At 36.5% G+C, this 17,800-nt stretch overlaps 1 protein-coding gene across 1 annotated transcript in view; it reads left to right on the top strand.

Moving 5' to 3' along the window:
* The window catches only part of UBE2G1 (ubiquitin conjugating enzyme E2 G1), a 90,548-nt gene that overhangs the window by 41,026 nt on the left and 31,722 nt on the right, over nt 1-17,800 (top strand). The gene's annotated exons all lie outside the window — the stretch shown is intronic.

The raw sequence follows: 17,800 nt of genomic DNA, 5'->3' as shown, positions 1-17,800 counted from the left end.
GAGAAATTGGTTTATGAATTGGCTAGAAAAGGTAGATCAATATTATGCCTATTTTCTGTGGTTGTTGAAATCCTTAACCATTATAAAAATGTTCTGAATTTTCAATGTATTTAATCTTTAAACTATAGAAATTTATATTTATGAGAAGTTGGTTAATTGGAGAGAGAGAAATATCAGCTTCATCAGAACATAATTCATTAGAGTTTTGCTATATTTGTCCTCCAACCTTTTAACTATGCATTTGTTTACATATTTTGTAATCATATGTATGTTACTGTACTTGGTAATATAAACTTCTTTTTTATATCCTCAACCGAGGATATATTTTCCATTGCTTTTCAGAGAGAGAGTGGAAGGAGGGGGGGGTGGGGGGAGAGAGAGAAAGAGAGAGAGAGAAAGAGAGAGAGAGAGAAACATTGTGCCCAGACTGGGGCGGGATTGAGCCTGCAACAACAGAGGTACATGCCCTTTGCCCAAATCAATCCTGGGACCCTTCAGGCCTCGGGAAATGCTCTAACTGCTGAGCCAAACTGGCTAGGGTGTAATATAAACATTTTTCATTTTGATACACTCTTGTCTTCATTGTCTTTTTTTTTTTTTAAATCCTCACCTGAGGACATTTTTTCCATTGCTTTTCAGAGAGAGTAGGAGGGAGACAGACAGACAGAGACAGATATTGATTGGTTGCCTCTTGCACCCACCCCGACTGGGGATGGGGATTGAGCCTGAAACTGAGGTATGTGCCCTTGGCTGGATTTGAACCTGGAACGTTTCAGTTTGCAGGCCGATGCTCTAACCACTGAGGCAAACCAACTAGGGCTTCGTTGCTATTTTTAATGTAATACAAGAGCCCAACAAGTGGCAGTCACATAAATTCTCTTTCAAGAAAGTTTTAAATTCTATTTTTTTGTGTATGTGTTTAGGTTTCCTTTAGAAATTTGAGTAAATATGTAAATAATTTCAGAGTTGTTTTATGGGTTGTTGCTACCTCAAGCAGATAAATTATTCTATAGCAGGAGGCTACACATTGATGTAGAGGAATGAAACTGGAAGCAAAGAAGCGAGTATGATAGCATCCTTTTTGTTTCACTATCTTATTGTCTTTCTAGTAGTCAGGATGCAAGGCAGTGAATTTAGACCAAAATCTTAGGCTTTATTGTATCTCTTGTTAATTCTCTTAATGTTTATTATGTCCATTAAACCACCCAATACAAGATAAGAGCTTTTTGGTATGCATAAGGTACTAGAGTGCTTTTACAAAAAAATTTAGTATGTCAGTATTTTGAAGAGCATAAAATAATTGCAGCCCAGCTGGCGTGGCTCATTGGTTGAGTGTCGACCTAGGATCCAGGAGATCACGGTTTGATTCCCAGTCACGGCCTGGGTTGCTGGCTCAATCCCCAGTGAGGGGTGTGCAGGAGGCAGCTGATCAATGACTCTCACCATTGAAGTTTCTCTCTCTCTCTCTCTTTCCCTCTCCCTTCCTCTCTCTGAAACTAATAAAGATATATTTTTTAAAAATGCAGTTGTAGATTTACTTTATAAATTAATTTATGAAAAGCATTTCTAGTATTTTCTTAAAGAACAAGTATTTCTAGTATTTTCTTAAAGAACAATACTAGCATTGGGAATATAGTCAGTAATACTGTAATAATTATGTATGGTGCTAGGTGGGTACTTGAATTATCAGGGGGATCACTTTGTAAATTATATAGTTTTCCAACCACTATGCGTACACCTGAAACTAATATAAAATAATATTGAATATCACCTGTAATTTAAAAATAAAATTAAAAGACGACGACTATTTATCTTCATGTTCTGGTTCTCAGCTGGGAGAACCAGACCAGTCATTATTTTTCTAGTTCAGGCTTGAGTTCCCATTCTTTAAAAATTATAGCTTGTAATTTGGTGGAATTTGCTATCCCAAACCTGGGAAGCTTTTTTGGTTATCCATTTGGAGTTGTTTCTTAATTTGTGTCTTTAACAATGAGAATGAGAGTATTGGCTTACTTGTGCTTCACATGCACTAAAGATGAATAATTAAGTGGTTCTGTCAACTGAGGTTGTAAAACGGAACCACTAGGAAGAATACTGTATTGAGTATGTGCTTATTAGCTAGGGGTGATTAGTGCCCTGGGGACACAGAAAGACCAGGTTTCCAAGAACGGTGGTGTAGCTAGAGTTGGGAACCTGAGTGCCTAAGCCTGAAAAAACATTGCTGTAGAGACCAGTTAGTTAGTCTGTGTTCATAGTCTGTTTTGCACAGGATTAAGAGGGAATGAGATTAAGAGTAAGTAGCTAGAAAGCAGTGTCTGTTGAAGCCGAGTCATAATGTAATAAGAATTGGACCTGTTTTACAACCCAGAGTAAGTTGATCTGGTTGTTCCTAATCACTACTGTCAAACCCCAAACTCTTGCCCTGGCCGGTGTGGCTCATTTGGTAAGCGTTGTCCTGTGCACCGAAAGGTCACTGGTACGATTCCTGGTCAGGGCACATGCCCAGGTTGTGGACTTGATTTCTGGTTGGGGTGTGTGCAGGAGGCAGCTGATTGATGTTTCTCTCTCACATTGATGTTTTTCTTTCTCTTTCCCTCTTCCTTCCCCTCTCTCTAAAATCAGTAAAAATGTATAAAAAACCAACAAAACCGCAAACTCTTTACATAATTACAGTCGAGTGTGATTATGCGTCCAGTTGACTCACCTAAATTTAAATGTCATTTTGGCGAACCGTAATGGTAGCTGCTTAATAAATATTCTGTAATGCTATGTGAAATATGTGTTTAGCATGGTTCTTATTTAAAAGTATAGGGTTTATACTTAGGGTTCATATATTGTAGTAGTCAGGTGAGGGTTTGTATCTGCCCTTCCCTCAAATAAGTGGCTTCTCTTGAGCGCCTTATAATATAGTTGAGTTGTAAGGATGAACATAATTTATATAGTCAGAATGTGGTAAATTCAATAACATAAAGTGCCAGGGAACACAGGTGAGAAACTTAATTTACATTCCTGATTTGGGAAGGTTGTTAGGAGGCTATGAAATTTGAACCAGCCCTTGGTAGTTTTTCAACAAACAAAGGTAAGGGGCTGGTAAGGTAAACAAATATGAATTACTGTTTAAGGATGGGGGTTGACATGAGTGAAAGGGGTAGGATATGGTGTAGGGGTTGTTTTCAGTGGTCGTCATGAGCACCGCTGTGTGTGTATTTAGAGGTGGGGAGGATGTATAGTGAGAGAAATGGAAACGTTTCTTTTGCAGTTAGATCGCGGAGGACCGTGAGCACTGTGTTAATGACCAAAATTATATCTAAGAAGGTTAATCTGGTGGCAGTTTGTAGGTTGGATTGTTGGGGAAGACACTAAGTAGGGGCATCAGTTAGGCGGCTAGTTGGATGTAAGGGGTAAGGGAGAGGGAGCAATAGGTAATGACGGCCAGGTGTCACGATTTGGTGTCTGAGGGAAATAAATGAGCAAAGTCAAGTGGAAGAACGGGTTTGGGAGGGAGGGTGAGTTTAGGTTGAGGGCCTGGATTTTGAAGCTGATGAGAGGTAAATTTGTAAGTAATCCCCTATAGGCGGTAATATTTGAAGCCTCTTAGTGTGTGCAAATGCCTAGAGCAGACTGTTGAGCAAATAGAAAAGGGCAAATGGTGGGATATTCTTAGAAGGCTATGTCTGGAGGGCAGGTGGAGGAAAATGAGCCATTACAACACTGAGAAGTGGTGTTCAGAGAGATATGAGAAAACTAGGAGTGAAAGAGGAGAGTCTGAAGGGAAGGGGGAGGTGATTCATAAGCCCAGGTTGTATTCGGAATGCCAGTGATTCAGGGATGTAGAGGATGAGAAAGAATTGAATGGAGCTAGATTTTAGAGAGAGCATTTGTCAAAGATTTGGTTATGTACCATAAGAGAGCAGAGGATCAGAAAGGCCTTTTTTGTGGTAAAATATAAATAACATGAAGTTTACCATTTTGAAGTATATAGTTTAGTGGCATTAAGTGCATTCACATTGTTGTGCAACCATCACCATCATCCAGAAAGGTGTTTGAGTAGGGAAAACGATGAGATAAAGTATTGCTTAAATATTTTTTGTTTTGATGAGTTGTTGGACCATTGGTTTTCCCGTCTTATTCAAAATGTGGTTTATGGGCCTGGCTGGGTGTGGCTCAGCGGTTGAGCATCAACCTAGGATCCAGGAGATCAAGTTTCAGTTCCCAGTCGGGGCACATGCCCAGGTTGTGGGCTCCATCCCCAGTCCGGGGGCGTGCAGGAGGCAGCCAATCAATGACGACTCTCTCATCATTGATGTTTCTATCTCTCTCTCTCCCTTCCTCTCTCTGAAATCAATAAAGATATATTTTTTAAAAATAAAATGAATAAAATAAAGTCAGTGTCTTAAAAAAAAAAAAAAGTGGTTTATGGTAGGTAGCTTATGGGGATTCTTGGGATACCGAAATGTCTACATGCACTCCCACTTGAAGGTTTGTAAACTCCCACTCCCATGCCATATCCCTATCCTCGCTTCTCTTGTCCTGCTTTATTTTTCTTTACATTGACATTATCTATATTTGTTTGTATATATTTCCCCACCAGAATGAAAGATTGTTAGGACTGTTTTGTCTTAAGAGATAGCAGGGACTATTTTGTTCATTGCTATATCCCCAGTGCCTAGCACAATACTTAAGTTTTTGAATAAATGAGTAAACTAAAACAACTTGACATTCATTAGAAGTGAGAGAGAAAAAAAAAAATGGATACAGGCATAAAGTATTTGTAGAATTAGATTATAGTTAATATACACATGAAATAATTCTGTGCACTTATTGCTGGTGTAAACTGGCTCTTAAGTGTTCTGGCAGTCAAAGTGTAGAGGCAGATTTGATCAGTTACACAATTCATGGCATCATTAAGATTCAAATAATCTACACACTTTGAAGAATCCTGAGTATTACTGAAATTAGAAAATTACTTCTCCTGAATGCCTTCCCTCATAAGGAAGATAGTATTTGAATATAAAAAATAACATCCTCAAAATTATCCTTACGGTAAGTACAGAAGACAATATTCAGTATGGGTTTAAACCTAGACTAATGATGTTGAGGATAGCAGTGCTAAAAGTAGATTGATATTGGAGACATTTTGGAAGGAAGAATTGTCATAGATAGATGCATAGATGGATTTTTACGTTGAATGGACTGGCTGGCGGTAAATGAAAGGAATGGTCCAAGAGAAGTCTTGAGCTTGCATATGATGGATTCCGAAAATGGGGAGGTTGAGAAGGGAAAGGGAGAGGGAAAGGATGTACAGGATGAAAATAAACTCAGTGCTCCTCCTGCCATGGAAATAGCTTTATTTTCTAATTATAAAAGTAATATATGCTTTTTAAAACAGCGCCTTCCATGTTTTTTCAAGAAATAATAAAAAAGATTATTTTTTAAATCCACATTTTAAGTATTATATTTTCAAAGTGTACCAACAGTTTTTTTCCTATATAAAAGCAATGTTAGCCTTTAAAAAAATTTTTTATTGTTGTATTACAGATGTCCCCTTTTTCCCCCATTTACACCTGCCCCGTCTTCACCACATTATTGTCTAAGTCTCTGTGTTATGCATATAAGTTATATAAGTTCTTTGATTAATCTCTTCCAACTCTCCCCTAAGCCATTTTTTTTGTGTCTTATGAAATCACAGTATAAGATGGCTTTTATTTCCCAAAATAGGTCTGTTTTCATCGAGATTACACATTTGCTTTCCAGTATTACCATCTTTATTAATAGTTTGCTGTAATTCTCTGGGGAAAATTTGTTTGGGCCTTGCTATCAGCAGAAGCTATTTTATTAATGGTATTTTATTTATGCATTCTAACACTTTTAAAACCTCTGAAACAATTCAGAACTTGCTTTGCAATGCCACTTTAAAAAAATACATTGTATTTTTATTGTTGACAGTATTACAGATGTTCCCCATTTTTCCTCCCATTGCCCCCTCTACCTAGTCACTACCCCGCCCCAGGCCTTCACCACACTATTGTCTGTGTCCATGGGCTATGCATATAAGTATATAAATTTTTTTGTTAATCTCTTCTCATTCCCCTACCCCGGGCCCCTCTGAAATTTGTCAGTCTGTTCCATGCCTTCAAACCTGTTTTGTTGGTAAGTTTATTTTATTAGATTCCATAGATAAGTGAGGTCATGTGATACTGGTCTTTCTCTGACTGGCTTATTTCACGTAGCATAATAATCTCTAGGTCCATCCATGCAGTCTCAAAGGGTAAAACGAGACCCTCCTTTTTTTTTTTTTAACAGCTGCGTAGTGTTCCATGGTGTGAATGCCCCACAGCTTTTTTACCCACTCATCTACTGATGGGCACTTGGGCTGTTTCCAGATCTTAGCTATTGTAAGTAACGCTGCCATGAACATAGGGGTGCGTGTATTCTTTCTGATTGGTGTTTCAGGATTCTTAGGATATATTTCTAGAAGTGGGATCACTGGGTCAAAAGGCAGTTCCATTTTTAGTTTTTTGACGAAACTCCATACTGTTTTCCACAGTGGCTGCACCAGTCTGCATTCCCACCAGCAGTGTACTAGGGTTCCCTTTTCTCCACACCCTCGCCAGCACTTGTTTGTTGATTTATTGATGGCAGCCATTCTGACAGGTGTGAGGCGATATGTCATTGTAGTTTTAACTTCCGTCTCTCTGGTGAATAGTGATGAGCATTTTTTCATATGTCTTTTTGCCATCTGTATGTTCTCTTTGAAGAAGTGTCTATTCAGGTCCTTTGCCCATTAAAAAAAAATGTTTATAGTGATTTCAGAGAGAGGAAGGGAGAGGGAGAGGTGGAAACATCAATGATGAATCATTGATAGGTTGCCTCCTGCATGCCTTCTACTGGGGATTGAGTCCGCAACCTGGGCATGTGCCCTGGCTGTGAATCCAACCAGCAACCTCTTGGTGCATGGGATGAGCTCAACCAACTGAGCCACACCAGCCAGGGCTATTACCTTCATTTTTAGTTCTCTTGCAAAGAAGGTCTTATGTATGGTAGAGAGAGGTGTGGTCATAGTCAAGCTCTTATCTTTTGGTTCTCTTCTTTTTCTTATTCTTTTTCTTATTATTTTTTATTGATTTGAGAGAGAGAGAAAGAGGGAGAGATTGTTCGGCTGCTTCCGGTACGAGCCCTGACAGGGAATTGAACCCACCACCTCTTGGTGTACGGGAACATGCTCCAACCAACTGAGCCACACTGGCCAGTGTGCTTCTCTTTTCTTTAATAAGCTTTATTATCTCCATGTGCTTTTCTAGGCCTCTTACTTAGGCTCACCTGTATTTTCATTGGAGATAGAATTTTTTTTAGAAGTCATTTTTCCTTAATGTGGAAACCACTATAATGTCCAACATGCCTTTTAGTAAAGATTATATTCCATGTATGACATTTCTGGTTAGGCAGTAGGGTTCTCTTCTTTGGCTAATATGATATAATGAAAAAAAGGAGACAAACCGTAATTAGAATTAGAGAAACATAATCTAATAGTACCACCTCAGGGAAAAGTTTGAGGAGTTGTTTAAGGCATGATGTGGAGATAGACCAGACAGTGAATTAGTAGCAGTATATCACTGTTATTTACACATAATCACACCTGTTGTTTTCCTTTCCTGGAAGAGATCTTGGATTGGAACTGGCACGTCCTGCTGGTGAGATTATTTTTCTTTCTTATGCCAGAGGGGGATTGGGCATACTTAGAGGAAATAGTATAAGAACCAGGAATCAACTCTGTATTTTAATGTGCATTTATGAGTCAGAACATCTCATTGTAGTCCCCCTTATATGTGGGGGATACATTCCAGTACTGAACTCTATATATACTGTTTTTTCCCCCAGTACACATACCTTTTCCCTTAAAGAAAGCACTTTACAGCTTCTCTTAGGCATATCCTAATTTGCAACTCACTACTACTCTTCTGTGTTGGGCCCATTAAGTAAAATAAGAGTAACTTGAGCAAAGCACTGTAGTCAGTCTGATAACTACTGTAGACAACTACTTAAGTGACAAGTGGGAAGGGAGCGTTTACTGCATGGATAACTGGACAAGGATGATTCGTGTCTTGGGCAGGATGGAGCGGGACGGTGCAAGATTTCACCATGTTATTCAGCATGCAATTTAAAACATCAATTGTTTATTTCTGGAATTTTTATTTTCTGACCTAGGTTGACTACAGGTAACTGAAACCCTGGAAAGTGAAACCGCGGATAAGGGAGGAACTGCTGTACATTTGTGTTACCCGTTTCAGTTTTTACTTTTTGCATTGCCTTTTTTTAGTATTTCTTATGTAAATCCATGCACTAAAAGTAGATTAACATTTGGTCATATGTAAGTAATTTTTTCCTGTGGTTCAAGTAGTTACATTTTTATGTAGACAAAGCTGCCACTCTGACTTTTATGACGTTTGAGTTTCATGTCTTGCTTAGTCCAGCCAAAGAATTAAAAAAATAAGAATCAATTATTTTGGTAAATGTTATATTATGTATAAATGTATAATTTGTGTATAAGTTTTGGATTTATTCCCCTTCCCCCAATGGACAATTCTGTAAATTTCCAAAGAGCCTGTTTTCGTTCGGTATGTTCCATTGACCTGTTTATTCTGGTATTTATCCCACTTTGTTTTAATTACTCTGTTGTAAAGGTTGTAAAGCTTTGTGTTTCATTTTGAGTCTTTGATAACCCTGATATAAAAATCTGACAGCATAGAAACACTTTAGACCAATCCCACTATAGATGCCAACATCCTCGGTAAGTTTCAGCAAGTTGAAACTGGCAGTGTAGTAAATGACCAATGGGATTCTATTTAGGATTGCTTAGATAATGTATTCATATTACTACTAATACTATATATTAATACATTAAAGAAGAAACAATGCCATGATTATGGACCAATAATAACATGTAGACAAATGTTGAAGGGCATTTGAAAAAATTCAGCTTCCCATTCATGCTCGATCTTTAAAAACAAACCAAACAACAATCAACTTAGAACTTTAGAAACTGCTTTAATGCATAAATAATGATGGTATGGAATCAACAGTAGGTATAAATACATATAAATAATAAAAGTATGTATATCACTACTTTTGGTAATGTTCTAGCCAATGCAGGAAAACAAGACAAAAAGTAAAACACAAGTAATACAAACAAAGAAACCAAGTAGAATGTTACCAAGTGATGATCTATTTTTTAAAAATCCAGAGAATTGCCCAGTGGCTCAGTGGTTTAGCATCCACCCATGAACCAGGCAAACACAGTTCAATTCCCTGTCAGGGCACATGCCTGGGTTTCGGGCTCAATCCCCAGCAGGGGGTGTGCAGAAAGCAGCTCATCAGTTATTCTCTCTCATTGATGTTTCTCTCTCCCTCCTTTACTCTCTCTGAAATCAAAACTTTGAAAAGAAAAAAAATCCAGAGAATCAATTGAAAGTTAGAAATAAGAACTTAGATAGATATCTGAATATAATATTTAAAAATTGATAATTTTACTTAATACGAACTAAAAAAGATGAAAATCTTTAAGAAACAGGTAAATGACTAGAACAGCATGTTATTTTATTATAATTAGCACATAAAAAAAGCTCACCTTAATAATAAAATAGCAGTAAATTGTATTTTGCCTACCAGATTATATATAATACAAGATATTATTTGTAGTTGTAGTGAATTTAAAACAACTATAAATAGGGAACTCGCTAATTCAAATTTAGCACCATCCATAATGAAATATTTTAAACTCAGAGATGTATATTAAGTCTAACAAACAAATTTTAAAATATTTGCCTGCCTGCTCTTTATGAGGAAGACTATGAAAGAACTTTCTGCTTACAGTGCAAGTAAGCACAGGATGGATATGACTGTCTTGACTTCTGGAAAGTTTTCATTGATAATTAAAAGTTAAATTTCACTAAGCTGGTAATTCAGATTGATAATCTAACATTAACATACAGCTTTTAAAAAATTTTATATTTTATGAATAAGTTAAGGAGACAACAAGAGATTTTGACCTTTTTTTTTCCCTTTCAACTCCTCACCCAAGGATATGTTTATTGATTTTGAGAGAGAGAGAGAGAGAGAGAGAAACGTTGATTAGTTGCTTTTTGTTGCGCCCCGACGTGGGATTGAACCCGCAACCTAGGTATGTGCCCTGACCAGATATCAAACCTGAAACCTTTCGATGTACAGGATGACTTTCCAACCAACTGAGCCACTTGACCAGGGCAAGAGAGTTTGATTTTTGCATGCCAGTGTCTCAGATTTGTATAATGTAAATCACTGGCTGCTGACTTAAGTGATTAAAGTTTGGTTGCTGTAAATGTCAGGTGCATTTGGTTCTAAATTCCATACAGTTCTCTAACTTTGAGTTTGGAGTTTATCAGGGAAATAGGAGGGGGTATGAGAGAGGACAATGGGAAGGCAGACATTACATGGTTTAATTAATATAGCGTCCTAACCTTCATTTAATGGCACATGTTACTGCCTCTCATTTCTTTGTGAAATTGTTTTTCCCCATCCTTTTAAAGCTAGTGGAATGCAGTTAAACCAAACTACTAGTTAGCATAGGAAATATTTTCTGTTGGTTTTGGATCCAGCTCCTTAGATTACTTTAAGAATTACTTACTTTCCATCTAAATGGTTGATCGCCATCTACCTCTAGCCTCAGTGCTTCCTTTTTTATTTTCTGGGGTTAAATTCAGTTTTTTCATATATTCCTTTAGGAATCTGCTCTTCTCCTCAATTGGAAATAGTCTCATGCTTTACTGTATATCAAACATTTTACCTGGGCTTTGTGTAATATTTGTCTTTAGTTTTTATTATATCTGTAGATCCATTGAAAAGCTGGTAGAGACTTTAAAACACAGGTGTGCGTGCATACACAATCAGTTCTTATTTTTTGAATATATATATTTTTTCCATTGTATGTTTTGTTTTTTTGGCTTTGTTTTAAGAGTGGAAAGAAGGGGTAGAGACAGAGAGAGAGAAACACATTGATTGGTTGCCTTCCATATCGCCCTTACCGGGGCCAGGGATCAAACCTGCAACCCAGGTACGTGCCCTTGACCAGGAATCGAACCAACGACCCTTTGGTGGGAAGGACAAGGCTCTAACCATTAAGCACACTGGCCAGGGCTTATTTTATGAATAGTTTTTTAAAAGATTCAAACACAATAGTTATTGCTTCTTTCTCTTACCTAAAATAAACTTTTCCAATTTTGAAAATAAGTACTGCAGAAAATCTGAAGGATTTCACATAAACATTTTAATAATTTATTGGGAATTTTTTCGAGGTACTCTATAGTCAGTTTAGAAATTTATGTGTACAACAAAAGAATGGACACTGTCATTTTGGGTTATTTTAGTTTCTTTATCAATTTTAAGGTGAGTTAAACACTTTATAAAGAAATGCTATTGTAGATAGGTCTGAAACCAAAGCCAAGATTCGGTGCTGCAGTGGAAAGAAGCAGCAAATTTAGAGTTTGATGACCTGCTTTCAAGTCTGAGATCTACCAATAGCTAGTTTTCAGATCTTGGGGAAAAGATGGGTTATTTAATAGAATTCCCTGGAACAACTGGGGATATATGGGGATAGGTGGATGGGAGTTCCATTTATATCTTTATGTTTGCATAAATTATGAAGAAGTTGTGATAGTTTTTGAGTGCCTACAGTGTGCCAGGTACTAGGTCGGACACTGTGCGTGCATGCAAGAATGTATTCCTCAAAAAGACCTTATGAAGTAGACAGTTATCCTCATTTTACAGATGAGGAACATGACTGTGGCCAATTATTCAATAGTTGAAATAAAACAGATAAGCTCATTAAAAGAAACCAATCAAGAATGTTTTGATCTGAACTTGAGGGAATAAGGCTTTACTAAACATGACAAACCAAAGAGCAGTCAAGAAAGAAAATTAGCTTGTTGTTTTTTTAAACTTATATTGAAAATGAAAACTTAAAAAGACCAAAAATCAAGAACATTTTAAAACAAAAATGGCACTTATAAAGAGCTATAATGCTTAAAAAGCTCACCCAAATCAGTAAGAAAAAGCTGAATCACTTCATGGAAAAAAGGGCAAAAAATATAAATAGGTAATTATATAAGTTGTCAGTGGTCATTGGGAAAGGATAATACCCAGTGTTAACAAGGCTGAAGGGAAATAAGTACCGACAGTGTTTCTGGGAATATAAATTGAAATAAACTTTTCATGGATGATATGCATGTTCCTTTGACTCACAATTCAACTTAACAGGAGTTTAGGTTCTAGGATATACTTCTACAAATGTACAAGGAAAGTACAAATGTGCTTTGTGAAAGTATAATTGAAAAAAGTAGGGGGAGAAGCCAAGTGTCTAGTGATACCATACTTAAGTGACCTTAAGGTATAAAATGATAGTAAAACCTTGATACAAAATAAGAAAGGTTTTCTGAATTAGAACGTTTAAGAATTGACAAATTAGTTTACCTGTTTTTACTTATGTAGACACGTTTGTGCACTTAAAATGAAGTATGTATGAAAATAATTCCATAGAAAAGTTTCTATATGTATTACTGTAATTTTAAATTTATACTGAATAGGTCTAGTAAATGTGCACATTCACCAGTTACCTCAAGTAAACAAATGCACACTGCTGTGGTGTGGCTTAGCACCCGTGGGAACATTGGCCAGCAGATGTTAAAACTGCTGCAAAAAGTCATGCCACAGGACAATTACTGTGTGCAATGCGGTGTGATCACGTGCTAGTCATTCGCAGAAGATTGTTTACGAGCTGTGACTCTTGGATTTAAATATGTAGACTATACTTGTAGATATATAATATTTATGTTGGCAAAATTACTACAGTGTTTTTTCCAACATATGGCCTATTCGCTAAAATCTGTTAAAAGTTACATCTTAAACAAATCTATTTTTGGTCTCAAGATGTAAGGCTAGTGAGAGAATTGGCATCCAAACCCTGTTCTGACATAATACTATACTCTGTGCTCAAAACTATGTCCCATATTTTCTCTTGTGAAATTAAATTAAGAATTCCCCCCCAGAATTGTCTTTATCAGATTTGTTTCTGAAAAATAAATGAGATAACCAAGTAGGTTGGAGTTTTTATATAAAACTACAGACTATAGTGTCTAGGCATAACAGTTTCTGTACTGTGAGGAATTCCTGCTGTAGCAAATCTTGACAGAGATATATGATAGTGCTACTGTATTTACTTTAACCATAAGCAACAACATGTTTAAGACTTAATGTTGAAGAGCCTCTAGATTTAAGTGTTTGAAGAGGAAATAAGCAAGGTGAAATACTGCGGGCAGCAGACCTTCCTTAAGTGTAATTTTAGGAATGTGGTCCTGAATTCTGCCAAGCAAATTTTCTGAAGCATATTGGCAAAATCTTTGCATGATATCTTATCTGCTCCATATTCTATATATAGGTTTTTCACGCACTGTATAAGGAACCCATCTGAGTTGAAAATTATTTAGATTAGGAAATTAGCCAGCCTTATCCCTAGCCCATGGCTTGATATATTTAAAAAAAAAAAACCCTAATTTTAAACTTTTAAAATTTATAAGAAATCCGTAAAAATCATTAAATGGATGCATCTTAAAATCAATAGAGGAAATATAAATAGACTTTTGCAGTTATTTACCGATATATTACTTTTTTAAAATAATAATTAATGGAAGCTTGCAGGAAAGGAATGTTTTCCCAGTTAATTTTGGTGACTGGGTTTGTGGTGATTTATATGTTTTAAAGTAATATGGCAACTTATTCCTCTAATAATAAGGTCAAAATTATTTTGACAAGCCATCTCAGTACTTAGGAGTAATTAGTTAGTTTCCGGATAAAAGGTCCTATCTGTGATTTCAAAACTTCAAAATGAAGCCAGTGTAAAAATAGTCACTTTATAGAAATGTACCTTACAGCCAGCTGTGTGTTATATAAATAAACTTGACAGAAATGCACATTCCCTGGAGCAGGAGACTACAACCACCCAGACATAAAGGAAAATCAGTGCTAGGCTATAAATACCAGTTTGTATTCGACTTTGTAGCTGTTAGACTTGGTCTTGGCAAAGTATATTCACAGTGTTAAAGTAGCTTATTTCCTTAATAGTCAAGTATAAAATGACAGTATTTGGGTCTTTGTATGTTATTGTTTTGAGACCTCATGTTTTTGCTGAGGCTCAGTGAATGTTTATTTTCATGTTATTGACAAAATAATTTTTAAAAATATATTTTTATTGATTTTGAGAGAGGAAGGGAGAGAGAGAAACATTGATGTGAGAGAGAAACATTGATCATTTGCCTCCCGCAGGCACCCCAATTGAGGATCAAGCTCACAACCTGGCTATGTGTCCTGACTGGGAATTGAACTGGCAACCTTTCCGTGCATAGGACGATGCTTAAGCAACTGAGCCACACTGGCCAGGGCAACAAAATATTTTCAGACATTATTTTAGACTACATTAAATTGCCTTTTTAGCATTGTTTTTTAAATATATATATATTTTTTAATATAATTTTACTGATTTGAGAGAGACAGAAAGGGGGAGGGAGAGGGAGAGAGATAGAAACATCAATGATCAGAGAGTCATTGGTTTGCTGCCTCGTGCATGCCCCCTGCTGGAGAATGAGCCTGCAACTTGGGCATGTGCCCTGACTGGGAATCAAACTATTACCTCCTGGTTCATGAGTCCATGCTCAACCACTGAGCCATGTGGGCCAGGCTGTTTTTCAGACTCGCATTGAGAAAAGTTTTAAAGTTATAATAATACTCCTATCCCTTATGATTTTGAAGCATATCCCAAACATCACAATCATTTGTCTGTAAATATTTCAGTATCTCTAAATAATTCTATATCTCTTAAAAATAAGGGTAAAACCCCATTACCACACTTTAAAAAATTAACAATAGCTTGGCTGGTGTGGCTCATCCTTTAAGCATTGACCTATGACCCAGGTGACCCATCCCCAGTAGGGGGTGTGCAGAAGGCAGCTGATCAGTGACTCTCATCATTGATGTTTCTCTCTCTCCCTCTCCCTTCTTCTCTCTGAAATCAATAAAGATATATTTAAAAAATTAACAGTAATTTAATATTTTTAATATTATCTTACTATTGTCTTCAAATTTTCACTTGTGTCATAATTATTTTTTATTTTTTATAAAAGCTTCTTAATATTCTCTCTAGGAATTGAGCCTAGGGAGGCCAGGACAGTTTGACCATTGGCAATCAGAAACACTACCCAAATTTTCCAAGAAATGACCTAATCCGTACCACAAACTCAGAGGTGTTTACTGAGACAATTAGCCATTTTAAAGTGTATATTTCAGTGGTATTTAGTGTATTCACAATGTGCAACCACCATCTCTTTGTAGTTTCAAAACTTTTTCATCATCCTAACACTCCCTAACCCCTCACCCCCCATACCTATTAAGTACTCATACCCCATTACCCCCTCACCCATCCACTGGTAACCTCTGTTCTGCTTTCTGTCTCTGGATTTGCCTTTTCTGGATATAGTAAAGGAGTCATACAATATGGGACCTCAGTGTCTGGTTTCTTTCAGTAGCCTGATGTTTTTGAGGTTCCTTTAAGTTGTAACATGTATCAGAACTTTCTATTTATGGCTGATAATATTCTATTGTATGTATATACCATAATTTGTTTGTTCATTCATTCATTGATGGATATTTGGGTTGTTTCTACCTTCTTACTATTAATGAGTAATGCTTCTATATAAACATTAGTGTGTAACTTCCTATGTGAACAGAACAGATGTTTTCATTTCTCTTGGGTATATGCCTAGGAGTGGAATTGCTGGGTTATATTGGAGCTTTCTGGTTAACTTTGAGGAATTGTGTGTGATTTTTGACTTATTATTTTAACCCCCACATCACCAAGCTTGATTGATTATTCTGTCTCCTACATATCCGTGTTTTCCATCTTTATTCCCACTACCATATACTAATGGTACACTTTCCAGGATTACTTTACTAGCTTCCTTTTTGTTTTCTTTGTCTTCACTATGGCTCCATTCTATGTCATCTTTCACATACTCCAAAATTGGTTTTTGAAAATGGAAATCTTATGAGGTTACCTCATTGTTTTAAAAACAAAACACAAACCCAGAGGTTCATCATCATAGCCCTCTGGATAAAGCCTAAGCTTACCTGTCTTACAAAGGCTCTTTGCTGTCCAGTTCCTTCTGTCTAGTTTCAGCTTAATGCTGCCCCTTTGTTCCAGTCACATACTGATGTCTATATTTCAAGTTTTTGTATATGCTCCTCTAACTCTAGCACCTCCCCCACCCAAATCCTTTGTCTTATTTCAGATGTCTCTTCTCTTTTTAGAAGCTCTTACTGTCTCTTCATGATTATAATGTGTCCTTCTTTTGTGCCCCTCAATTCCTGTATTAATTCTGGAGCATTTACACACATTGTGTGAATCAGGAGCTGATAGTTAAGTGCTAGGTGATGTAGTGCAGACTAAAAGTATAATTAATAGTATAATTAAAGTATATTTAATAATTCAGTAGTCAAAAGATTACTTGGTAAATTACTTAAGGAAGGCCTCATGGAGGAAGGTGTTATTTGAAGTGGACTTTGAAGGAAGCATTCATAAAGGTATGGTACTACTGATCTGTAACTATAGGTAGATCGAACCTATTGAATATCCATGGATCTAGACCTATGAGGACTCGTGGTAGGGGCAAAAGCCATGACAAAAGTGAGGTGTTGGACATTCTTCAGCAGGGCTTTTGTATTATGTGAAACAAGCAGAGGACACAATTACACCCGTGGAAGAAAAGCATTGAAAGAATGTGCAAAAGGTTTTAAGGACTTACAGTGTATTGACAAAAGTAAGAAGCAATGATATACTTTATGAGAAGTGTAGGAAAATTTTCAAGGGTAATTTCTTACCATATATGCTAATTTCAGAGTTTACCCACCTACATTTATAAAACTCCATGAAACTTCTGACAGAAAACGCAACAACTAGGTGATTTCTAGGTAAATTATAGAATCATCCACAAGACTTTTGTGTACAATGTTGGAGAAATGGTCTGTGTTTATCTAGTGTTTATCTAGAAAAAGATTGGAAATGAGATAACTCTGTGTAGAAAGTAACTGTCTGTTTTGCAGTTGTCTGTGTTCTACCCTGTCTCTCACTTGATAGTAAAAGTGGGACTTTCAGCTCTTCCTGTAGTTAGCACTCAGTAAATGCTTGCATGCATAAACAAAATAAGATTAAAATGTAATTCCTATGTTTCCATTTTCAGTATCTTTTTTATGTGTTATAATAACTAGCTATTTAAATGTTAAAAAGCATTTCTTGTTTTTTGAAATACAGTACTGATTTAAAACTATTTATAAAAGTCTCCTTTGCCTGTTAGGCAAAAATATTAGACTTCTAAAAAAAACTCCCCTTAAATTTTGAGAAAAGAAGCCATTCATGTTTAAATATAAATAAACTTTCACTTTTGGCGCTGTGTTTCACTGGCATTTTGGGGTGTTAAATTTTAGTTGAAATAACACCACCTCTGATTCCTCAAAAAAATTAATATTTTCTTCTCAGTTACCAATACACTTTTCAGTCTTTTATAGCACTTTGAGTTGTAGTACACTTAGTTATATTGTTAGACTGAGCTCCTTGAAGAGGATGGCAGGAATTACGAGAATTACAAACCTGTTAAAACTCCCAGCAAGTTCTTTCTGAGCTCCTCTCTTTTGTTGGCTTTGTCTCCACTTTACAATTTCAGCCAGT

The sequence above is a fragment of the Miniopterus schreibersii genome (genome assembly GCF_964146895.1).
Source record: "Miniopterus schreibersii genome assembly, chromosome: 16".
Taxonomy (NCBI): domain Eukaryota; kingdom Metazoa; phylum Chordata; class Mammalia; order Chiroptera; family Miniopteridae; genus Miniopterus; species Miniopterus schreibersii.
The sequence above is the reverse complement of the archived record's forward strand: the minus strand, read 5'-3'. Positions and strand labels throughout refer to the sequence as shown.